Below are 26,748 nucleotides of genomic sequence, written 5' to 3'. Positions count from 1 at the left end.
GTTACCCAGGTTCGAGGGAACAACAGGGGTAAGGAAGCCTCTACATAAATATAGCTTGGAGTTACCTGAAGAAAAACTAACTTGAAGAAAGTAATCCAGTTCAACTTTTAAAAAAGTAATTAACTTGCTGTAACTAACATTTATTGGTAGTAGGTCTGATTGTAGCGAAACGTACAGTAAATAGAAATAGATGCAGAATCTTTTTAAGGATATTATTTACACTTATTTGTTATTTCTGGAGCGCATTATGCCTGAAGGCGTCAAAGCTCTGCCTACGGAGAGCAACAGAAAAAGAGACTGTACCACCAAATTAAGGAAGAGAAAACAGCCAAGTCTCGAGTTTCTCATGTAAGGTGATTTGAGTGTCCAGTCCAGCTACATGATCTGGTAATGTGTTCCAGAGTTTGGCTGCTGATACTGACAAAGCGGCTCCCCACCTGCTTCTTCAAAACCTGGGAACAATAACTTTTTTTTTGACCGGAGGACCTTAACAGTCAACTGGGACAGTACCATTGAGAAGAGGATCTCAGAGCCATGGATCCCTGCTGCTGCAAGGCTTTGTGTACAATGCAAAGAGATTTAAACTCAATGCGTTTGATGATTGAATGCCAGTGAAGCGTGTGTAGACGTGCAGTGACCAATGCAAATTTAGGTATGTCCAGTACCAGCCTGGTCGCCATGTTTTGAATCATCTGCAATTTCCTTAAAGATGATTTATTGATGTTGAGATAGAATGAGTTGCAATAGTCAAGGCTAGAAGTGATCAAGGCCATTACCACTGCTGTTCTGAGTTCTAGGGGGATGAACAGAAGAATATGTTTGATAATCTTAAAGATATAGATGCAAGAACTGTTAGTCTTATTCACCTGTCGGTCAAAGGAGAGTGTATTATCAAATATCACTCCTAAATTCTTTGCCAATTTTGCTGGAGTGGGAAAAGGGCCACATGTCTCAGCCCACTATCTTTCTGACCACATTGAGTCTTGTCCTTCAAATACCAGGGCCTTTGTTTCCTCTGCATTCAATTTCAGGCAATTGTCCTTCATCCAAATCACAATGTTTGTCATACACTGTTTAAACCTCTCAGCTACAACTGGTAGATCCTCCAAAGTAGATCTCAAAATGGTGCAGATCTAGAAGTACCACAGCTATCTGTCTGAGTTCTACCTGTCAGAAAAGAGCTTAAAAGGGGAATGGCCTTATCTTTAATTCCTGCCAGACGTAGACTCAACTCCAGCCGGGTGGGAGATACAGTTTTAAAGGCTGCCGACATAATTTTGGCAGGAGTAACAATAGTATTAGTAATACATTTTACACCAGAGAGAGATATATCTGTAATAAATTATTAATGCAACAATGTAGGAAGATGCTGTGTTCTGGTTGCAGTGCCCCCTGCTTTTTGCCTGGTTTTTGATGCAACTTTGACTGAAGTGCACTGGGTTCCTGCTAACAAGGTCCCAAGTACCAGTGTTCCTTCCCCAAAACAAGACACCTAGGGGCATATTTATACTCCATTTGCGCCAAATTTGCGTCATTTTTTAACGCAAATTCAGCGCAAAACTAACTCCATATTTATATTTTGACGTTAGAACCGTCTAATGTCAAAATATTGGAGTTTGTACCATTTTTTAGATGAGTGAACCTACCGTGCGACAATGAGATGTAAGGTAGTTGTTCCTATTCAAAACATGGTGATAACCCTTTAGCCCCATATTTATCCCCGTGCTAAAATGATGCACGGGTGGGAGGAGGGGCTAAATAATGGTGTAAAGCGTGCTTTGCACCATTATTTAACACCTGGGTCAGACCAGGCATTAGGGGACCTGTGGACCCGTTTTCATGGTTAAACACCATGGAATGGGTCCACAAGTGCCCTCCTCAAGCCCCAGGAACACCCCCACCCACACCAGAGGGACATCAGAGGATGGGGGACCCCATCCCAGGTAAGTAAGGTAAGTATTTTTTTTAAGTGCCATCAGGGGCCTCCTTGGGGCTCCCTACATGGCACAGGGTGCAATGGACATGCCCAGGAGACACTGGTCCTCTGTGCTGGCCATTGGGGTGGAGGGCATGACTCCTGTCTTTACTAAAATAAGAGTCATGTGGTATGGATGGTTTTGCGTCAGAAGATGATGCTAGGCTGGTTAGAGGCATTTTTTTTTGCCTGTAACCAGCCTAACAGAATGTTTTGGTGCAAAGCCCCCGTCTCCCATACCACCACACCACCCGGCTAACATCATTTTCCTTATACGTTAGCCCACCCTTTGCACTGGCTTGCGTCTTTCCATAAATATGGAGCCCGCTGGCACTCAGGAATGGCGCAAGCCGGTGCTAAGCTTTTTGATGCAGAACTGCATTAGTGCAGTTTTGCATCAAAAAGTATAGATATGCCCCCTGGTCATTTGATCCCCGGGTGACCAGGCCCTGTAGCACCTGTGTAAGTCGTTAGTAAATGGGATCTCTAGTACCCAGGGCCTAGGTACTGCAGTGGGTACCTAAGAGCAGCAGTACAACTTGTGCCGCTCTGAAGAACCCAGCACCAAGCTCATGCAGAATGCCATAGCAGGCTGCATGAGAAGATACTCTCTAACCGTGAAAACACGACATAGCACACAGCCTGTGTGCCATGTCCCCTAAACACTACATGTAATATTTGTAAGTCACCCCTACAGCAGGTGTTACAGCCCTAAGGCAGGGTGCATTATATTACCTGTGTGGACATATCTGCAAGAGCAGATATCCTCCTGCTATATCTCCGTCCATTATTAGACATACTAAGTGAACAGAGAAGCCATTTTAAGTACATGTACTGGACTACGAGTTCCCGAGCTACATGATGGCTTCGCTGAAAATAGGGATGTTTGGTATCAGACGTCTTGTATTAATAAACCCTCACTGATGCCAGTGATGGATTTATTAATACATGGACCCAGAGGGCACCTTAGAGGTGCACCCTGATTGTGGGGACTGACGAGTTTTAGCCAGCCTGCCACCACCAGACAAGATTCTGTCCCCCTAGGATGAGAGCCCTTGCTCTTGGGTGATCAGAGACAAAGGGTGCACTGGCAGAGAGGTGTTTACACACCCCACCCAACAGGATGACCTACGAATCAGCATTCCAGGGCAAGGGGCTTCAAAGAATCCTACCACCCCTGGTATGCAGATTTGGCTTCACTCGAAGGAGATATACCGATCCTCTTGCCCCAGAGCCCATTTGGCACTGGGACAGGCAGGAAATTTAGTATTCAGAGAGAGAGGTGACCCCTCAGGACAGTCCCACCCCTAAGGTGAGCTGCCTGATGTGGGCACAACATTTAGAAATCTGCCATTTCAATGATGTCATAGTTGACAGGGTTCCCAGAGGAAGTGGGCATACATGGGGCATAGAGACCCCAGGAGTCAGTATCCCATTGGCTACTTGCCTACAGTCCCTGAAACACCCCTAAATTCATTATTTAGCAGATCTTTGCTGGACACAAAAGAAGTAGGTGCCAACCCTGCTACCCTACCTGCTGCACCAAACCCGCATCAAACAACTGATCTGTCCTGTCACTGCGGCCTCCAAGAAAACAAGAGAGCTGCCAGTGCTTTGCAAATTACCAAGAAGAACTCGCTTGGAGCAGACGAGCTGCTTCTCTGCATCTGCAAGCAACCCAAGAAAGAACTGTGAGGACCGGGACCACCAAAAACCTGATACTGGACAAACCACTGCACCTGAGCCGCCTAGCCCGAGCTGAAGTGGGTCAGGGGTGTCAACTTGTACTCAGGTCCTCTAGGGGCAAAGCCCACCCTGAGTTTGGACACTGTGGACTTCACAACAGCGTCTGTTTTTGCAGAACCCCCTGCAACCGTGAGTGACCTGGAGACAAAGGCCCGACGCCTCAGGACACCTCTGCACCTGTCCGCCCCGGACCGAGGAGAAGAGGACCAAGGGTGCCTCCATGTCTCCCAGCCTTTTCAGACCTGAGTCCACTTGCTGGCTTGGTCGGACTGGACCCCTAGACCACGGCTGCAGACAGTTTCTACATCCCCCACCCCTGGCAACGGAGAGTAACTTGAGCACGGGACCTGATTCCAGAAGATGTGGGCCGACAGTGTCCCATACCCTAGGACCTCAAGGGTCAAGCACCCCTGTGGGTTCCCCTGGACTGACCTTTCAGTCCCAACTAGCAGCACCTTCCCGACTGGACCTTTTCCCATTGAAGTGAATGGGACACCTGATGACGTAACACATCTCTGCACCCAGACGTCCCAGAGCCTCCCGATGTGACCTGATGTCGCCTTGGACCCTGCCCCATATTCACCGTAAGCCCTGGAGAACAGTCCCATAAGTCACTGTGAAGTGTCCGAATGCAGTACATGTTTTCCCCCCATAGGATAACATTACCACACCCAAAAACTGCACTGTCAACTTTTAAAAACCCTAAAAATGCCTAGCTTGAAAAATACTCGCCTGATTCCGGTGATCTTGGTATCTAAATTTCTATAAACGTATGATTTATTTTTAGATTTCTTTATTGAGTGTGTATCTCACTTACTGTACGACTGTGTGCCTTACATACCAAGCACTATTCTATGGTATGCCGAACTGCTCGACCACACTGCCACAAAGGAGAGCATTTGGGATGTAATTTGTGCCTCTGTGATACCGCCGGGGTTTGCCTGGACTCTTTGCACAGTGTATCTCATTTTGGTCCACTATATAAAGAGCCAGCTTCCTTTAAACATCTAAACCAAATATAAAGGAAGATGAGTTAAATGCATAATTTGTAGATTACATGAATAAAGATTACTCAACATATGTTTATTCTAGACTAAGATAAGAATACACTAGAGCTAATAACGTAAAGGACTGTTAAGTTTGTGCACACATGCCGCCTTCAGCCGATAAACAGGTTTCCTATCGTCATATTCCACTTTCCTATGCTATTTCATGCAGTAAATTTCTTAGCTCACCACATAGAAAAGGGCATTTTGAATAATATTACTCAAACTTTGACATGGTTCTTTCAAAAGTTCCACTAATGAAGAGTATCAATTTACATCCTCAAGCATGGCACTATTTTACTATTTCTTCCTGTTAACGCTGTTAAGGCTCATGAGAAAAACCTAACATGCTTAATGAATTCACTAGAGAAAGCTTTTGTCTTGATGTTTTAAGAGAGAAATTAGCAATTTTCAAAGAATGCATATTAAAATGAAGATGTTCAAAAGAATGTATGGAGAAAAGAAGAAGATGAGTTTAGAAGAGAAATGTCTGTCCCTAGATTGAAATTTGATAAGAGGCACAGGGGAAATGTGAGTGTGTTTAAGAGAATAATTAGCAGAAGAAAGACACCAGTGGGGAATAAAAATTGTAAACATGTTTTCAAATTGTCTGGAGGTTCATGGCAGATATTACAAGAAGATGATCCAACAATACCTGGAGTTTATTTTATCTGTGGAGAGAATTCCCACTTTAGACTGTCTGATCATTGGGAGGGTATTTGTTATTTAGGTTCACGTTTTACAAAAAATGCATTTACACTGACACCTGCACACAGATGCACATGTAGTGTAAAGGAAGGAACACAATTAGTAAGAGATATGTTTGGAGCATTATACTTGCTGGAGGAGTAGTATTACATGATGAGAAAATTAGAAAGCTTTCAACAGTAATTGAGAAATTAGCCACTTGTACTTCTTCTTTACTGTATTAGTTGAGAAAACAGAGCTCACAGCTGTTAGATCTATGGTGTTACAAAATCGCTATGCTTTAGACATATTTTTAGCAGAGAAAGATGGAGTCTGCAAGATGCTAAAGATTAAAAATTGTTTAACCTATGTTCCTGATGAGAGTAAGAAGATAATAGAGTATGCAAAGAATATTTCTGACCTGGGGCTTAATCGTGAACATTTAGAAACTACTAGCATATTTCAACGGTTTATAAAAGGGATTTGTACTATAGGTAAGTGGTTAAAGACAGTAGGAGAAGGCCTTAAAAATGGAAAGCAAGAGAAACTTATATGGGCAGAGTCCCTATCACCTGTTTCATGATCACCCTTTAAAATGAAAGACTCAACTCCTTAATTGGTGTACACTGAGCTGTTTTGAAAGACATGCAATGCGAAACAGGCACCCAACAGAACACAAAATGGGTATCAGGAACACACTAGGAACCAAGTCCCAGAATTAGGCATACGTTTTGTGGAGAAGGGGAAATGAAAACTCACAACTTTTACATTGCTATGAAGGATGTGATGTGAGGGAACAAATCCTATGCAAAAATATTTCTGAAGACTATCATACTGCCTGTATTAATAGTGGTAGCTTGTCTCCTTTCTACATTACCTATATATAAGACAATACAGATGTTATTGATAAAGATGAGAAATAGAGACTTGCACAAGGGAATGAGGAACTATTTAGAGTTACATGAATAAGAAGAATATAAGAGACTGAAGGAAAGAGAAAATATGAAACGTCGGAGAGATCCAGAAGAAGATGAAAGTGAACTTTGACATACATATGTGAATGGTATTTTTGTGATGGTTCCAAACCATCAGATGGGGGAGGTTGCTAGAGATTTAATAGAAATAAGTGCATTTAAAAACTAGCCTGTATGAGTGAACTATAGACCTAAACAAAAGCAGCATGTTAAATGCTTATTTTTCTTTTCTAAAGCTTGTTCAACATGCACTTGACAGAAGGTGCAAATGTTAGAAAAATCTTTACTGCTAGCTAAGTTGCTTCTTTTGATCTCTAACATGGCCGTTCATATACCTTGCATGATGCAAACTTCCTACTCTAAAAAATAAATAACATTCTTCTTTCCTGCTTAACCGCTTGGCCTGTGCTGGAATGTCTAATTTGCTTGACTAATCTTAAAATGTGTTACTTTATGAATAGGCTTCTAGTGTGAAGATGTGTGAGAATAAAAATAATGAGATGCGTTTTGCGCATAAAACTTGCATGAATGTTCTGTCTTTCAGAAACCATAAGGATGAGAACTTTTTCAAAGGTGTTAAAAGTTTAGTTGAGTGTATCTTTTGTTTACAAGGCTCTTTGCTAAAACTTACCATCTCAACAGAAACTGTCCTTGTCCCACAGAACCTTCCCTTTCTAACTGGACATTAGAAGAATTTTATCTTTGAAATTGTTAAAACGTTTGTATTATTGTATTCTGTATAAAAGTGAAAGAGAAGCTGAGGAAATGTTGCTCTCCAACCTGTCATTAGCTCTCTGAGCCAGAGGCAGCCTTTGTGGCTAGACAGACTCTCAGACGCTTGTTCTTTTTTGCTATTATATATTTCATTCTTGATAACACTTTGACTCAGATTATTCTCTGTTACTGAGCTTCCTAGGATTACTATTGAATGAACTCTCCATGAGTTATTTAACTGAAAATGTAATCTACTTTAGAAATTAGACTAGGGATCTGATTTATGGGGCATGCGTTATGCTATGTTCTGGAATTTGTACTTTACTTGAAAATAACAAGAAAAAACGGACTGATTTAATAATACTTTGAACTACAATTCACACTCTTGTTATTGATTCCAGAAAATAAAAGTAACTGAGAGTTGTAATTACTTACTTGTTAATATTTGCAACTTACACTTCTCACTTATCTCTAAGGTCTGTTGCCTTAGGGCCCAAGAGTTACAGAGAATATTATTTGAAATATAAATTGAAATTTTATGTCACTCCGCGCTCACAAAAACCCTAAAATCATCTTCCCCCGCTGCTACGAAGAAGCAGAGGGGTAATGGGGAGACATGCATTCATAACATGACTTCCGCTCCCTGTCCCAATTGAAAATACCTAGCCTCCTGCCACTCAAACCACTACTCTCTGGACTTTTTTCCACCCCTAGAAGTTGTGATTACTGCTTTCCAGCATTACTGTGAGAGGCTATCGGGGAGACCAGCCACACCACCCTCGAATTTATTTATGACGTAGAAATAGTGTTTAACAAGTTCTGTTACTCACTGTTGCTATGCAGCAATAATCACTGGATTTAGCATCCAGTCATTCTCGCTAGTGGCTCTCAATGAGGGCCATACACAACATATAGAATTCTAGAAGGGTAACAGTGAATTAAAGGTGTTTTTTTTAACCAGGCTTCTGAGGGACATTAAATAGACAAGAGTGAAGTTCATGTTACCTATGATGTCACTCAGAACCCTGAGGTGAAAAACGTCCCTGTAATTGAGTTTTTCCCCATCTATAAGTTTAAGTTATGTATGGCCCCAAAAATCATCTGCACTACTTTCAACAGCTACGCACGGGCAGAGGAAAAATGGGGGAACCATACATAACATGGTCTCCTCCGTGACACAAATTTGAAAAATACATACCTTACCTGCCATGCGTAACTAGCCCCTATCATATTCCCTGCTTTCTTCAACCACCTTCAGCTGAACTTTCTGCTTTCAGTCAAATTAGACAAGTAGCGCTGCACTGACAGACACTCCTCTTGGAGAACCAAGGTCTTTTATGACATAGAAACAGTGGTTAACAAGTTTTATTATCAACTGATGCTACCTCATAGCAATGCACTACCAGATTTAGAATCTGGTGTAAATGATAAAGCCTCACTATAACTGAGATACATAAAGTAATTAATTCAGTGCAATAATGGTAAAGTGTCTGTAAGTAACGGTATACTAGAAGCAGATTGTAGTGTATAGTATTGAAATGATAATGCAATGTGTATTCTCTGATTACTACAAGTGGTTGTGCAGCTGTATACTCTGTCTATGATGCACCATTTATGTGCTGGCTGTGTACTGATTGTGGGGAGTGTTGCTGACTGTTTTGTAATTTGCCCAAAATTAGAATAAAACCAGAAAAAGTAACTGTATACTATAAGGTGTTTTTATTTTTATTTATAGTACACCTGTCCATGAAGAAGTGGCGAGAAAGGAAAGGTGCAAGAGATAGGAAGGGCAGGGATGGCCGGGCTAACTCTCCTAGGTGGTGTTCCTGGTGGCCAGACACTTCATCATCCACGTTTGCAGTTCCAAGGTGAATAAAGGACATATTCAAAGTCCATGGAAAGCACACACAAGATAAAGCGATGATGCAGAGTCCTGACTAAGTGGTGTAAATCCATTTGGAAATTCTATTCCAAAGATAACATGCCCCATCTGCTCTCGCATGGCCTCACAACAGTTGCATGCTTAAATGCCGAGCATTTTCCATCATCATTCCAGCAGACTACGTACTGTGTCAAAGCTCTGCTCACTGTTGAGAGAGAGAGAGCTACTGGAACAATACTCTATTGTAACACATAATCCTTTCTAAGTGTCTGGCATCTCTTGTACTTGACACAGCAAGACATATTCCTTACCCCTACACTGCTCAGCCATTGCTTGTTTATTGTATACCACTGATGTCTTCTTACCAGCTAAATCAAACTAAACACACAATAGCAGATGATCACTGGAGATGGCGAGTTCTTTAAATGAGAACAACACGTAGAATTATAAAGATAATGTTGTTTAGCTCCGGACTATTGTCTAGTCTGTTAAGATAAAAATGGATCCTTAGACCTGGGTCAGAATTCCTAGAGACAACAGGATACCTGATAAACTAGAAACAGAATATAAACAAAAAAGTAACCTCCTAAGCAAATATGGAGGTGCCCTAAAAATGGAAAGAAAGGGAAACCTATATGGGCAGAGGCCCTAATACCGGTTTCATGTTCACCCTTTAAAAAGAAAAACAGAACTCCTGAATTGGATACATTGAGTTGTTCTGAAAGACACACAATTTGAACCAGGCATCCAACAGAACACACAATGGAAATCGTGAAGTAATTAGGATCAAGTTCCAAAAGTAAGCATAATGAGTTTTGTGGAGATGAGGAAATGAAAACTCACAACTTTACATTTCTATTAAGGATGTGAGGCAGCAAATCCCCTGGAAAAAGATTTCTTCTGGGGGTGCCATCTTGAGTTCAGCTTTTTGTTCAGCGTGTAAAAAGTTCAGAGTCTCGGAATAGACGGAAACCTGAGACAGAAGTTCCTTTGCGATACTATCTTGAATTGAGTGTTTGTCCTTCATACTTTCGATCGGTAAATAGCATCTACCGTCTTCAAACAAGGAACAGATGATATTTGTGTTCTTTCTTTCTGGAGAACTTGACTATTTCAATTGAATCAGCTTTTCTCAGGCAGGTAAGGATAGTAAACATGTAGTGAGACATGTGACTGATAAGGGACCATGGAGACTGTGTTGGAGGACTGAGGTAATGGAAGAACTGACAGGTGCCACAGGCAATTTGGTTGCGCCTGTTCGTCACCTGACCCCCTAAAACTCTTTTTACCCAGATAAAAGCAGAGTATCTTTATAGCGTGGGAGACTTAGGGATTCCTGCAAGAGGAAAAGGTACCTGTTAAGCCCAAAAGATAAGTTCAATAGAATAAATTGTTCCAGACATGATGGACAATACTGTATATCACAGGAAAGAGCAGTTTTATTAAATTCTACACAATGGTACATCTCTCTTTTTTTTTTACTTTGGAGGCTATATAAATAGCTGCTATTATTTCTCAGGCAAATGCTTGTTCTATTTTTAGAGCCACTACACCAAAAAAGCAACAGGGGTCCCAGTGGTTCCTGATGACTTATTTTAGAACTTGTTTCATGAGACTGCACAGCTACAGGTTCATCTATAATAAATAAGGTTACTTAGGGGCCATAACTTGGTGGTAAGATCAATTAATCTGACTTTCCTTTTTAAATATAAAAAATACCTTAAACCTAAAGGACATATTTTCATTGTGGTTTCACCCCCAGCCCTTAGCATTAATTTGTTGTAATTAAGTACCACTGTCATCTTTCAATAACACATGTTATTCAATATAATAAATGAGTGCATTCATTCAGAACTGGGAAGGCCAGCAGAGAACTGCATGCTTACAGACTTCTGCTTTGCTTCCTCTACTCCAGGACTACTGTGACTATCTTTGGTGAATATCTGCTTTAACTGCAGAGGGATCCTTATAAGACAAAACAACCACCCCAACTGTCTAGCCCATTCCTTACCACATTGACATTCGCAACGTCCTGTAATGGATATAGACTATGTATGTTATCCCTTCACATGTTTACCCTGTGTAACTCCTGTCCTTATCCTTCCCCTACTCTACAGAAATCTTTCCCCATTTTTTGGATACTACCCATTCTGTGTCTCCACTTCCTCTATTTCTCAATAGATCTGTAACGTCAGACGTTTCTACTGTTTCGCAACAACCACAGATCTTCACCCGCTCAACTTTTTGCCTCAATATCCCAAAAGAGAGAGGTGGGCAAACCAGAAAATTAACCTGGAGAGCCAAGACAGCTGGGCAGAGGGTCTGGCCTGGATCAAACAGTAGTAACACAAGGCAAGTCATCAACATCTGTGGCATATAATCGTGAGCAAGTGTCATGTACAAATATGATACACTTATCAACATTCGAAAAAGTATTTTTGACATGCAAAAGTGTTTCCTTTTAAACCATCAGACTGGAGCTCTGCCTTGAATGGTCTGTATAAGAAGCAGTTGTGTCTAAACATGAACTTATAAACATTTATGTCCATCCCCTGCCACAATGACAACGATGCCATTAGCGAACCAAGAGAGAAGTCAACTCTCATGTGCACCCTGTATATGGCATTGTTTGTTACTGTGGATGGAACAACATTATGGTCTACTAAAACACGTACAAGGGAGGTTTTTGCACACCGGACATCATTAATCGAGATATTTCAAAGTGCTCATAAATGTACTGATAAAGGAAAAGGAGCACATAAGGTAGCTGACTAGAAACACACAATTGGATCACACTGAATGATAGAGGGTGTCCTGGCTTCAAGTTGAGCAATTCGGCCGATAGATGGGTGTCTCTTTCTCTCTCCTGTTGTATATCAAAGATGAATGCTTTGAGGAGCTACATCAGTACATTTTGTTAAATTATCACACATACTACCTAGTAAATCAAGTTTAAGCAAGAAGCCTTCTGTTTAGAAAAAAAGTGAAGGGGTGGCTTACTACAACATTCATTCAATTATTGTTCTTCTAGTAGTTCCACACAAAGTGCTTTTAAGAAGTTCGTTTTTTCATTTACCTAAAGGTGGGGATAATCATAAACTTTCTAAAAATTATAGACTGATTTCATTTCAAGTGTTGATTATAAAATATTTACTACTGCTATATATTTAGAAACCTTTACAGCTTAAGTTGTTAGCTGGAACAGTCTAGTTTTGTGAATGGAAGATTATTTCCTAACAACACTAGAACATTAATATCCTTAGCAAGGCTTCAAAAGCAGACTACTCATTAGCAGCATTAGATGTTGAGAAGGCATTTGATAGAATTAAATGGAATTTAATTTTAAATCATTGGGGTGGCATGGTTTTGGTCTCAAATTAATAAAATACCTTTTTGTGCAATTCCCTAACATTTTAATTTATGTTAATGGAACACCTTCACTTTAACTTGCATTCGGTAGAAGGGTCAGACAGATTCTTCTTTTATCTCCATTGGTATGTAATGTGTAATCAGAGTCAATTTTACTTGAAGAACAAGTTACATAACTTTGGTAACGCAGTATCTGGTAGAGACAATATCTAGTTGCAGATTTCTTACCTTTGGGTTCCTCCAGGTGTCAGACTGAATCTGAAGAATTTTGTGAACAGGACCCCTGCGCGCCGTCATGTTGCATCCATCGCCCACGCTGGATATGACATCGCAGTTCCTATATAGGCGCCATCCTGGCGTCAGTTTCTTTTCACAACTTTTCAAGCCAGAAGCAAAGAGTCATAAAGAAACTGACTACTGGTGCGTCAAAGCCCCAGTCCCAACAGATCAGGGAGAGAGGGCCCTTCTATATCTATCACCCCGCGGGGACAGGGCACCGTAACACAGTGAAAGAGAGAAAAAACTCCCCAGAGGGAACAAAAAACTGTTCAACACACAGTCTCAAACATTCAATCACTCCAATGATCAATCTCAAATAAAGGAATCTATTAAAAATTACTATTTAATAATACAATCCCATAAAAAATAAGAAAGACGGTGAGGGCGAGAATTGAGTCCTGTTACCCTGATCAGAGGCTGGGAACTTATTTGATAATATAGGGCCCTTCTGGATTATTCAAATGAGATTGTGGACTCCATGAATTTATCTGCTTAATGGACTATTGTGAAGCAAAAGACAGTGTGTATATAAGCATATGAATCTGTGATGATTGACTAGTTGGTGATTGTTTGCCTTGTTTTAGATGCAGATTTGAAAAGTATATGTTGGGAGTATATTCTATTGTCCTGAAGAAGGTGGTGAAAGGACTTTGAAAGACCACCGAAACGCGTCAATGCAAATTGGCATTGCTGGATCCATAGGAGTGGGCCTTAATCGAATAGGGACTGGTTGCATAAATCGATTGGCCTGCACATACCAGAATTGGGACAGCTTATACACCATAGACTATAGTGGATGTCTTTTTTGTCTCCCTCATGTTTGACTCTGTCTTTTACATGTGATTTTTTTTTATTAATTTCTTTTGTATTAGGTCTTTGTTGGTTTTCTAAGGGTGGTTTCATTTTATAATTTTATGGGTTTGTATTATTAAATAATAATTTTTAATAGATTCCTTTATTCGAGATTGATCATTGGAGTGACTGAATGTTTGAGATTGTGTGTTGAACAGTTTTTTGTTCCTTTTGGGGAGTTTTTTTTTTTCTTTTTTTTCTTTCTTCCAACAGATCAGTTCCCAGAACGGGGAACATGGCTGGGTCGGTAAGGAATCTGAAGATTTTGTCTCTACCAGATACGCTGTTACTGTCGTAGTTTGGACTCTTGCTCTGAGCAAGACTGCTGGTCTCAGGATGACAGTACTTTAGTTTGTAGGTGACTAAGTCTCTTCCTACAACTAGTTGTAACTGTTGTCCAAACCTTACCGGCTCACTAGCAGTACCTCGCCAGAAACACAATAGTAAAAGGTGATTTGTAGCAGTCGCTTACGCATGGACTCAAAGTAAGATATCTCAGGGTTGTCGTGGTTAAACTGAAATTACCCTTTTCTCACAGATATATTATGTCTCATACAAACAAAGGCAATAACAGAGATGTAGTGAAGTTATAATAGTTTTTATTTAACATAACTGCAATTTGCGATAAGTTGCATGAACTGCAATGATTAGGATAATGAATATACCAAGCAACAGTATTGTGAAGAAGAGAGTCATGGTTATAAAGACCCCCACCATTTTTGCAATATATGAAAGAAATATATATATATGTATGAGATGGAATATGCCCTAATACCCTAATGAGAATAGGCCTAACCTCCTACCTAAAGGAGAGCTGGGTTTGCTAAACCTAATCTGCCAAAGCCGTGTCCATGAGAGGAGCCCCCAACCCTTGTTACCTTGGAATGAGGTCTCTATCTCAGACTCCGTAGGGACACGAAGACTGGGTCAGCGTCAAGACGACTGCAGCATCGGTATCAGCGATGGTGGCGATGCCCTCTGGTCGGAATCCCTCTGAATCTGTCTAAAGTGTGATGTATTTATACAGATCTACAAGGTCCCCTGACGTAGGTGTATTCAAAAACAATAGATAACAGGCATGCTTGGGACGGCAATTAATATCAACAATCCCTCGAAAGTATAGAGAGGGAAAATCCCTAAGTGTGAACACCTACTGTTTGTTTGTCTTTGGTGCTTGATCTTGACGCCTTGGCACGATGACACTGATAATGTAACTCATAACAAGTGGCCTAACTATAAACAAGGCAGCCATCTTAGAAGAAATAAATAATTAAATGGGCTAAGACAGAGCAAGCTAAGTAGGTTAAAAGTCACTAGGTGACGGGGCACGAGTCTACAAGCCAGCGGCTAAGCTAACTCCTGCTATCCCATTTAAAACGAACTAGGATTCACTACACCCTCCCCATTGCCGTAACGGGTATGATGAAGGTACAGGAACCCAAAAACTAAAAAATTGCTCCTAAACTAAAAGCCAAATGCTAAAACAAGGCAAAAAGCATTCGCATGTGTTAAAAATATGTTAAAACAAATCCGTCTAAATATACATACAGAGATGTCAATATCAACTATGACAAGTACAGCGTGCAACAGCGAATGGCTATTAAATTGCATAATTTGGAATCGGGAATGGCAAGTCAATTCATCAAATTATGTGTTATACGCATGATCTTGAAGAATGTCATCGAAGTCATCAGTCAAGGACCTCAAAAATGAGTCAACATCGTCTGAAGTTAAGTCTAGTGCAGGGCAGACAAACGGATCCACAGAGCAGAAGTGAGCCTCATTTCCTGGTGCATACATACTTGCTGCAGCGTCCTCATCCAGGGTAGATCTCATAACGGAAGGCTCATAGGTGGCCTCGCGGAGCAACCTCAGTCTCAAGGGGCATGACCGTGTATGAACCCTCATCGGGGACATCAGCAGTTCGAGGTCCACAGGAGATGTCTCGGCAACAGCAAGACAGACCATAGGCAGATGTTCAAAGAGACACCATATGCAGCAGAAGACTGGCTGTACACACCAGAGAAGTGGCCGGAATGACAACGACCAGTCAAGCTCCAGTTCCACCAGCAAAGGTGCACCGAAGATCCGAACCATGCGCTCACGGCACAGTGGAGTTGGCGGGAGCGGCTCCATTGCTCTGTGTTGCTGGAAAGAAACAACCACCGCGAATCAGAAGAAATAGCAGTAGTAGTCCGCCAATTAAAGCCAAAATAATTGGAAAGCCACCAAACACACTTGAAAAGAGAGAATGGATGGCTGATGGGATGACTCCGAAGACAGTCTGGAAGATGGACACGAAACCAAACCCGACAGCCTTAAAGAAATGCACAATCCCAGTGGTGTTTGAAGCATTGAATATTCTGGACACCAGCTCTCCAAAGTGTTTGGGGAAATCGGTATTTAAAAGGGATTGTATCTCGGCTGATGATCTCGCAATCTGGAGAGCATACGTCTCTTTTGCGGATGTCAAGGCGACCTGTTTCTGAAACAATAGCGCCTTTAGTCTACTCAACTTGTCATAGTTCATATTAATAGTATCTATGTGGGGCCACATGTCAGATACTTTTATCTCTCGTGTGGGGGGAAACAAAATATGTCCACAACACGTAACGACCTTCGTGACTGAGATTGCGTAGGCAATTCCAGGTCGCAAGCCGCAACAGCTTTGATCGTTCAGTAGAACATAACTTCCATTGGAAAGTACATGAAACACTGGACGAATCAAGGGGGCGGGAGTACCCTTCAGAAAACAGGCCAAATTCGCGACCCCCGCATTGCAAAGACCGTGAAGAGACACCTGTTTGCATATCATGGAATGACGAACAGCAGTCTCACATTCACTTCCGCTAAGAAAGACCTCCTGTTCACCGTTCAGACATTTATAGTCAAAGGGCAACTCCCACTCTTCCTTAATAAAGCTATCTCCTAGCCGCTCATATCGTCCCACGGCAAGATGTTTCAGGCAGCTCGAGAAACGAAACGTTGAAATCTGTAAATTAATAATGCCATGCAAGAGCCAGATAGTTGAAGGACTCTCTGCTACTGTGAAGGGCAACTTATCTAACTTTTCTACTTGAAGCAGAGTGAAACTAGCCTCCCTTTTAGCCATTGTCTCTTGTTCCCTGGAAAAATTAAAAGCAGTGAATAGTTCACTCCCATTAATGTACCTCCATGGAATGTGGCCACTTTTTAGTGTCTGTAATGTCCAACCCAGCTGCATGATGGAACGTAGCTGCGTTTGCCCATGATATAACCGGGACAAGTCTGTCTGAGTAATATCAATAGCAGACGACACTATATTTGATAGTATATAAATCCTGTTGGACAGCGTGTTCATGCCATTGTCGACAACAGCTAATGTTTTTTCCAAATTTTCTTTATCGAGTTGCCTTAAACGTGCAGCAGCCTCAATCTGAGAACGTTTCCAAATTTAATTTAATGCATATAAAAACCGTTTCGAGCGCTGTTTTCTAGGACGTAATAGGAAATCCTGTAAGTCTATACTGTCAGAAAGAGTGTTCAGGTGGTTCTTAACCGCTGCTAACGTGTTTGTCTGTACCCATTGCTGGCACAGCTTACCCACACTGTATGTCGTAATTATACCTGTATGTTGACCTGATAGAAAGCGATGGTCAGGCCTGTGAATGGAAAAACCCCTTGAAGAGTTCAAGAAACACTTTTGACACTCATCAGTGTCAGTAGGCCATATCAACCACCCGCCGGGACGAGAAAGTGAAGAATTATAGGCACCAGCCTTAACCATTGCATCTAGTCTGTCTTCTGAGATATTAAGAGTGTTGCCAATCCTTAAATTTTGTAGGAGTAGGGATACTGGGTGTGTTCATGTCTTTAATGTTTGCTAACCCTAGACAGGATGTCTGCTCTATAGTGTCATTTAATAAAATCATTTGCACAGGAATCAGACATGCCCGAAACAAAGCCTCTCTACCCTGTATCTGCCAATCTTGTGTCCCCCATGCACTTTTCAAATCAATAGTGGTTTTCCAATATTCGTAACCCTCTAGCGAGAGCCGGGAAACAAAGGGATCTGAATAAATCAGTTTTGTACCTGTTAGCAAAAGTTTACCAATATGTGCCTGAGGTATTTTAAAATAATACGACTCTGCTTTCCTTGTATCATGCCCAGAAAAGTATATAAATTTATCGCTGTAATACTATGGACTCCCTACCCCTGGTGTGGAACAGTGTTCCCACTGTGTGTAGTTCAAGAGAGGCCTATATCTAGTAGCACGGTGTAGGTAGTGATGTCCCCAATGGTTATAGCAGAACATTTCCCCATAATTCACTGTATGATCATATACATCATCACTTAGCGGAATAGTCCTTCATTTCAGCTAGCATGGAATTAACTGTTTGGATATCCCAATCATCAGAGACAACATTAGGTGTAATAACATCAGACATTGAAATTTTGAACACGTATGGTATTTGAATTATCTCCATAGGCCTGTATATATCGAATGGAACTTTGGCCCACACAATCCCATCAGTAATTGGTATAGCTGTAATATTCACAGGGGACAAATCTCGTCAGACCTTATGTGAAGAATGATGCGGTGTCAAAATTTCATCAACAGGCTCCACAGAGGAGCGATCAGGAATATAGTGACCATTAATCAGCAAAAAGAAAACAGTCACAAAACCAACCCATAAAAATAATGCAATAAATGTCAAACAGAACCATAGATAGTTCCATGGGTATAACAAATAGTTCTTTTTAAGCCATCGATACAGCTTACTACTTTTTGAAAGTTTGTCAGACACAGTTGAGGAGGAATCTGAAGAAAAATCATCAATGTCAATGAAATAGCCAGAGGAAGTCTCTGCAAACACAGGACCCGCTGAATCCTGATCCGTTGCTCGTGGAGGCTAATGATAGACAACGTCACCAGTCGTGGAAGTGTTCGTATAAAAGACAGCCAAATCTTGAAGCGGGGTGGTCACCGAAGATGTGACTGGAACCAACAAAAGTTCATTTTCTGCCCTCCCCATGGTCGAGGAAATGTCTGGAACAGCAGTTGACATAGTCGCATAGTCAGTAGTAGAGATGTTCATCCTACTATGTAGATGGATGTCCTGTTGGGTAGTGAGAGGGGATCGGGAACCACCCAAGGGACCTCCTGGTCTACTGTGAAGAATCGGCCACACGGTGTAATTTGATGTCATCATTGGAGATGAATCTGTTCGATTTAGCACCAGACAATGGTGGTAGGATGACAGTCCTAGTGCCTTTTATTCCCAAGACAGGTACAGGTGCTCTGTATGATGGACCGAACTCCTTTTTCACAGCGATCTTCTCACAAACCAGATCCCCAACGTTAGGAATCCAGCCAGTCGAAGTTTTAGCCAATTCCCTTATTCCTAAGGTGGCAGCACTTGCAGATGATTTATCATCACGAAATTGCTGAAGCTCCTGTAAAACAGTGAGACGTTCTTTTATGTCAAATGGCGTTTCTGCTGCCACCATACCAGGGGCATCAAGATCTGGGACATACATAGGTATCCCAAAGAGAACCTCATATGGGGACTTCCCCCCCAAGGACCGTCTTGGCAGATTATTCAGTGCTCTCTGGACCCCATATAGGTGGTGTAACCAACTGCGGCCTGAACCTAATACTCGAGCTGTTAAGGACTGCTTTAGATCACGATTCCGCCTCTCCACGACCGAATTTCCCTCGGGATGGTATGGTGAGAAGTAATGGCGTTCAACACCCATCGTCCCCATGGTGTTCCTAAATGCCTTAGAGGCAAATGCAGGGCCCTGGCCCAAATGGAATGTTGCAACCGCATATGTACCAATAAAGATCAGCAAATCTTTTATAACAGTCCGAGCGTCAGCCGACCGCTGTTGCCATACCCACAGGAATCTAGAACAGGAATCCACAGCCACTAAAATGTATTTGTATGCACCATCAGGCTGTAAGGGACCACAATGGTCTATGTACACACACTGAAGTGGCTTGTCTGACACTAAGAGGGATGTCTGCGGAGGGCGTTTGATATTAGAGCCCTTAATCTGCTGGCATATGTCACAGCAAAGGACATACTGTTTAGTTCGTCTGCATAGACCAGGCCACCAGTATCGTTGCTGTAGTATCGTTATCGTGGCCTGAACACCAGCATGTGCAGAAGCGACACCCTCATGTGCTGCTGTAATCAGCTCCAATCTCTGGTCTTCATTGGGGATCACTCGATCTCCAACCCCAGGAATTGTTGTATAAGCAACATTCTGTGCACTGATATGGTAAGTATAGTTCGTAGGGTATCCTTTCGGAAGGGCCTTGCCTGCAGCCGAAGCTTTAACGGCAATCAGTATTTCAGTATCCAACCTCGTCCGAGAACGAGTCACTGCAGCCACAGAAGCCGTAGCTACTGATGCTTTGGCAGCCTCATCAGCCAAATTATTGCCGGCAACATGTATTCCTACACGTTGGTGTCCTAATGTATGAACAACATGGACACATGGCAGCTTATCCTTAAGATCAGTCACCCTTCCCCACAACATTTTGTGTTTAATGGTGTTCCCTTTAGAATCTCTAAATCCGTTCAGTCTCCAATGAGTGAGATAATCATTGTATGACTGGACGCAGTAATATGAATCACAGACTATCAAAGTCTGGTTTCCTGCCTCAGTATGTTCGAGTGCTAGAAGAAGAGCCTTAAGCTCAGCCAACTGGGCTGTGCAGTCCCCTAGGGTCTGCGTGTAGGTATTGTGAGGCTGGAAAACGCCATCTTCCATCACTCCACACACGGCTGCGCAAGCTGCCGAGTATTGATGTATAGTACCCACAGCCGGTTGAGCTGATCCGTCAGTATAAATGATAGTATCATAACTGTCTAGTGGCAAAATATGTAGAGGAGCGGGGTATTCCTGTTCATACTGGAGAAACTCTTGTGTCTGAAGTCTGGGATCGAATACATAATCGACATCAGTGGCGGTCAGAGACGTTGCCCATTGAATCCAACGTGGATGTAATGCTTTAGCGTTTGGAACACTTGCTTTAGTGACCGCCTCTAAGGCCGGCACCGGGGAGACAACAACAATGCATTTCCCCTGGGCAAGTGGCCTCTCTTTTATGACGGCCATCTGAACCGCTGTCAGAATCTTTTCTGTAGGTGCAAATCATTTTTCAGCATTTGAATATAAATGTGATTTATATGCTATCGGCACTGTGTCATCCTCATTAAAGGTGACATAAGTAAATCCAAGTGCTCCAGCAATTATTCTGATGACCAAATTTGTTTTATTGTCACGTGTGTGTGTAAGTGTTTAGCATCGGGCATATCCCGTTGCATATCCCTAAGGATATGTGTGTGTTCAATCGTCTATCGCCTGCTAGAAAAATTGGGCTGTATTAAGTCATAAAGTGGCTTGATGCGTTCTGCATAATCTAGAATGTATGTTCTGCCAAAATTGAAGAAACCCAGTAATGACTGTAATTTCTTAAGTGTGTTGGGAGGCTGTAGTTGAGCACACTTTTCTAGAAAGTGCGGGGCCAGGCTCTTCCCTTCGTTTGATAGCTCATATCCCAGGAACAACACACTAAGAAAGGCTATCTTGCTTTTCTTAAAATTGAATTTATACCCCAGGTCTGCAAACCCCAAAATGATCCGATCGACCCTCGCAAGATGAATGTCGAGGGCGTCGTCAGTGAGATAGATATCATCCACATAGGACAATGCATCGGAATCAATTTTGTTCAAAATTGATGTTACACGGGCTGAAAACAGGCCTGGACTATTTTTATAGCCCTGAGGCAAACGACAAAAGCGTTTCTGGGAGCCAAATGAAAATGCACTTAGGTCCCTACTCTCATGCGCTAAATTTTGGCAGAAAAATCCATTAGATATATCCAATGTCGTTTTATATTTTTTACGCACTATATTATTTATCAGTGCTGTGCTGTGGGAGTTTTGTATAGCATATGTGCGTGTATGACTATTCAAGTGTCTATAATCAACCACTATTCTATATGAATGATCTGGCTTCGCAACAGGGAATAGCGGATTATTCATTGCCGATGTACAGGGCTCAATCACTCCCTGGTACTCCAGTTGTGACAGTATCTCCGTCACCGGAGCTTTCGCCTCCTGTTTAACAGGGTATTGTGCCTGTGGTTGGGGTGTAGACCTAATGGGTATAACATGACAAGGAGAGTCCTTGTCCCAACCTACATGATTACGGTATAGTGCAGGTGCCTGCGCCAAAGCCCATTCACCAGCATAGGCTTCCTTGTCTGCCTCTGGAACAAGATCGGAGAAAGAAGGCAAAATTACATCTTCACCATGCGGGAGCTTGCGGACGTGTTCAGGTGGCCAATCTCTCTCGGCCAACAGGATATCACTAGTTAGTTCATCCCAAAATATCACACTAATAACGCGTTCCACGTCTCCCTCTATCTGAATTGTTAAATCATAAACTCGATCGGGTGGGAGAACGCGGCCATCCACTGTCTCAACCGCGATGTAATCGCTAGTTGCTGTCGCATCCAGATGATCTTTCAGACTCTTGTGACATATCGTGACCTCTGCCGCGCTGTCCAACAGAGTTACGGCCCACTTCTTGTTCCTCAACAGTGTTCTCAATACTACTGGCATTTTTAACTGTCAGTGCTGCCACTTTCTTCTTTTTAAACTGCGGCTTTTGCTGAGGAGTTTTTTCTTCTTTTTTAATGGCAGACTGTGGTGAGTCTTTCTTTTCTTTCACGTATTCCGGACGTCGATCTTGACGGCCCCCTCTCTCGCTACGTTTATCAGGTGCATCCTGAAAGGAACGAGAGGGACGTGAATCAGTATATCTGTCTGGAGTTCTAATGTTATCCCTATTTCTGAGATTATACCTCCTTTCGGAGTACTCCGGATGTGGAGAATCGGCTCTCTTATTTCTTTTGTCTTTGAAATCTTTTTGTTTGTCCCAGCACTTTTTAATGTCCTCTTGTGCCTGCTTCGCCCCTTCCTTATGGGTGGTACACGGTAATTCAATTTTTTTAGGTTTGGCTCCCAAACTATCCCGTCCTATACTAGTATAGGTATCGGAAATTATTTTCGGTAGCTGTCTCTCTTGTTCCAGATTTGGAGTTTCCCGGAGACGCTGGCGTATTGCCAGTGCCACCGCTTCCCCTTTTATATTACTCAGTATTATCGAGGAGACGGCGTCAAAGTTACGCATCAATTTCATCCCCAGATCCAGGGCCGGTGCAGCCCCATGTTCATTTTGTATTTGTTTTAACACCTCCGGTAAATTGGCAAGTGTCGGTGTACCATGTGTGGTAGTATAAACGGCAGCGAAGACTGTGCCCCATGTGGCGCAGTCTTCCACTGAGGGAACCATCCCAAACGGCAAGCACATAGTGAGCAGCCTATGTTTCTCCTGTGGTCCCGTGTGGGGAAACACAGCTTCCAGCTGATTAGTTTTCTGGGCAATCCAGAACGGTATTTTTTCCCGTTCCGTGGGCACTTTACCCATAATAGTATGCACTGTTTGTGGATTAATCCCAGTAGCCAATTGATAACCACCAGCTACTGGCGGTGCTGGACGCACTGGTGTAGTGTTCAATGTTCGCATTACGAACTGAACCAATCGTCTATATAATGCCACTAATTCATTATATAAAACTCATAAATACGCGATCGGCATATTCTGTATGCCCGGGAGAGATGTATATGTGGCAAACATAGGCCACGTAGGGCCCTCATTACTTAAAGGACCTAACCTCACTCTTCGTAGTACATGTGGTAGGGCGCCTTCAAACCAGTTCTGATGCTCTTGATATGTGAGCGAAATTTCATGATACTGGTATGCTTCGTACCGTACAGGTACGTTCGCAATTTCATATGTGTGAAATGTGTGCGTTCTTTGGTCCGCCTCAGGAAAGGTGACCCAACAGTAGAACGTTTCTGTTTGGTATGCTTCAGTTGCTTCTATTATCAGAGTAACATCCCCACCCTCTTCTGTAAGGCCATGTGCTAATAAATGTTGTGTAAGTGCATGTCTAGCATTTGCAGGAATATCTATGGCATTAGCCATAGTTGTTTAGAGAAACGGAACACCAAATAGGGGAAGTTTTTTCCTTTTTATGAGTTCGAGCTCGAACAACCTACAGCTTAATTATGTGTTACCTGTTCAGCTGAGGAGGATTCTCCCAAAGACCACAGACGTCTCCGTATAATGGTACTTAGGGTACCTGTTGTCTGTGAGACAGTGATAGTCAGGGTATCCGTAAATTAGAGCCTAAACACCATCGTTGGTGGCGCCATGTCGTAGTTTGGACTCTTGCTCTGAGCAAGACTGCTGGTCTCAGGATGACAGTACTTTCGTTTGTATGTGACTAAGTCTCTTCCTACAACTAGTTGTAACTGTTGACCAAACCTTACCGGCTCACTAGCAGTACCTCACCAGAAACACAATAGTAAAAGGTGATTTGTAGCAGTCGCTTACGCATGGACTCAAAGTAAGATATCTCAGGGTTGTCGTGGTTAAACGGAAATTACCCTTTTCTCACAGATATATTATGTCTCATACAAACAAAGGCAATAACACAGATGCAGTGAAGTTATAATAGTTTTTATTTAACATAACTGCAATTTGCGATAAGTTGCATGAACTGCAATGATTAGGATAATGAATATACCAAGCAACAGAATTGTGAAGAAGAGAGTCATGGTTATAAAGACCCCCACCATTTTTGCAATATATGAAAGAAATATATATATATGTATGAGATGGAATATGCCCTAATACCCTAATGAGAATAGGCCTAACCTCCTACCTAAAGGAGACCTGGGTTTGCTAAACCTAATCTGCCAAAGCCGTGTCCATGAGAGGAGCCCCCAACCCTCGTTACCTTGGAATGAGGTCTCTATCTCAGACTCCGTAGGGACACGAAGACTGGGTCAGCGTCAAGACGACTGCAGCATCGGTATCAGCGATGGTGGCGATGCCCTCTGGTCAGAATCCCTCTGATTATCTGTCTAAAGTGTGATGTATTTATACAGATCTACAAGGTCCCCTGACGTAGGTGTATTAAAAAACAATAGATAACAGGCATGCTTGGGACGGCAATTAATATCAACAATCCCTCGAAAGTATAGAGAGGGAAAATCCCTAAGTGTGAACACCTACTGTTTGTTTGTCTTTGGTGCTTGATCTTGACGCCTTGGCACGATGACACTGATAATGTAACTCATAACAAGTGGCCTAACTATAAACAAGGCAGCCATCTTATAGGAAATAAATAATTAAATGGGCTAAGACAGAGCAAGCTAAGTAGGTTAAAAGTCACTAGGTGACGGGGCACGAGTCTACAAGCCAGCGGCTAAGCTAACTCCTGCTATCCCATTTAAAACGAACTAGGATTCACTACAGTTAAATAACTTGTTCATCTGATAAGTTGCAGATTCCTTAACTTTAAAACATTCCCAACCAATACCATCCCCGGAAGTGGGTCTACAAACCAAGGTCATACTAGAAAGTCCTGCAGGACTGAACAGGCAAAGTTCCAGTCCCTACGGACCTGACTGTGTAGGAAGTAGTGTTGGTAAATGCTTTCAGTGATGCCCAAGTTGCAGCTTGACAGAGGTAAACGGCTGGAACTCCGTGTGCTAACGCAGTGGTCGCAGCTTTAGCTCGGGTAGAATGAGCATGCAAACCCTCAGGAGGTTGCTTCTTGACCAGTGCATAGCAGATCTTAATACAGATAACGACCCATCTGGAGATGGTCTGCTTCTGCATTGCCCAACCTTTCTTCACACCCACATAACCGACAAAGAGTTGCACATCCATCCGGAACTCTTTTGTACGAACAAGGTACAACGCCAGTGCTCTTTTTGGGTCCAGGCGGTGGAGTCTGTTCCTTAAAAGGATGTGGGGAAGTGTAAAAAGTAGGAAAGCTGATGGATTAGCCAACATGAAATGGTGTAACCACTTTTGGCAGAAATTAGGCCCTAGTGCGAAGCTCCACTTGCTCAGGATAGGTAGGGCAGCTTAGATGGCAATGCCTGCAGCTCACTCACCCTGCAGGCAGATGTAATGGCCAAAAGGAAGGTCGTTTTCAAAGTGAGAAGCCTGAGAGGACAATTGTGGAGAGGCTTGAAAGGATGTGTAAGAGCTTTAAGGTACCTATATATAATAGGGGACCTCAACAAAGAAGGTTGGTCAGGCAACCTCAAAAAAGCATAAATAGCAGACAAATAACCTTCAAGAGTGCCAAAAGCAAAGCCCTGCTGGGCCAGGGAAAGGATAAACAACGGGACCTCAGAGAGAGGTGAAGAAAAGGGGTCAATGGACTTTTCTGTGAACTGTGCCAAAAAAAAAATTCCAAAGACAGGCATATACCGTTTTGGTGGAGGGACGCCTGGCAGCCAAGATTATGTTACAAACTTCGGAAGGAAGGTCAAAAGCTGACAACTACCACTGCTGAATCTCCATGCAATAAGGTGGAGTGCGGACAGGTTTGAGTGAAGAATCCTCCCCTGTGTGCTGTGATAGAAGATCCTCTTGAAGGGGCAGTCTGATCGGTCTGGAGCCACAAGGATTACTTGGGCCCAGTTGTTTTTTGATATTCTGGAGAACTCTGGGCAGAAGTGGCATGGGCGGAAAGGCATACAGGAGGCCTGAGTTCCACTGGAGACAATAAGTATCTCCTAGTGATTTCCGTCCTGGAAACTCCAATGTGCAAAACTACTGACATTGTGCATTTTCTGTGGACGCAAACAGATCTAACCAGGGCTCTCCCCATTGCTGAAAGAGACCTTGTGCCATCTCTCGATGGAGACACCATTCATGATCCCCTAGGCATTTTTGGCTAAGTCATCTGCTCTGGCATTCAGAGAGCCTGCCAGATGCTAAACCACCAGGGATATGCCCTGCTGTTCCAGCAATGTCCAGAAGGGCAGAACCTCTTGACAAAGAGTCCACTTCTTCATCCCGCCCTGCTTGTTGCAGTACCACCAGGTGTCTCTGTTGTCCATGAAGATCTGCACTATCTTTCCCTTGATAGAGGGGAAAAAATGCTTTTAATAACAGCAAGATTGCATGGAGATCCAACAAGTTGATGTGGAGTCTGGATTCCGCTGGGTACCAGATACCTCTGATATACACCCCTCCTAGATGGCCGGCCCAACCCAGGAGTGAAGCATCTGTCACTACCGTCAGATCTGGTTGGGGAAGGGATCTGCCTCTGACCCTAGCATGATTTGTTA

At 42.6% G+C, this 26,748-nt stretch overlaps 1 protein-coding gene across 1 annotated transcript in view; it reads right to left on the bottom strand.

Moving 5' to 3' along the window:
* Nucleotides 1–26,748, bottom strand: part of HOGA1 (4-hydroxy-2-oxoglutarate aldolase 1) — a 197,077-nt gene that overhangs the window by 53,619 nt on the left and 116,710 nt on the right. The gene's annotated exons all lie outside the window — the stretch shown is intronic.

Source organism: Pleurodeles waltl, chromosome 6 (genome assembly GCF_031143425.1).
Source record: "Pleurodeles waltl isolate 20211129_DDA chromosome 6, aPleWal1.hap1.20221129, whole genome shotgun sequence".
Lineage (NCBI taxonomy): Eukaryota > Metazoa > Chordata > Amphibia > Caudata > Salamandridae > Pleurodeles > Pleurodeles waltl.
This window is presented reverse-complemented; position numbering and strand designations above follow the sequence as displayed.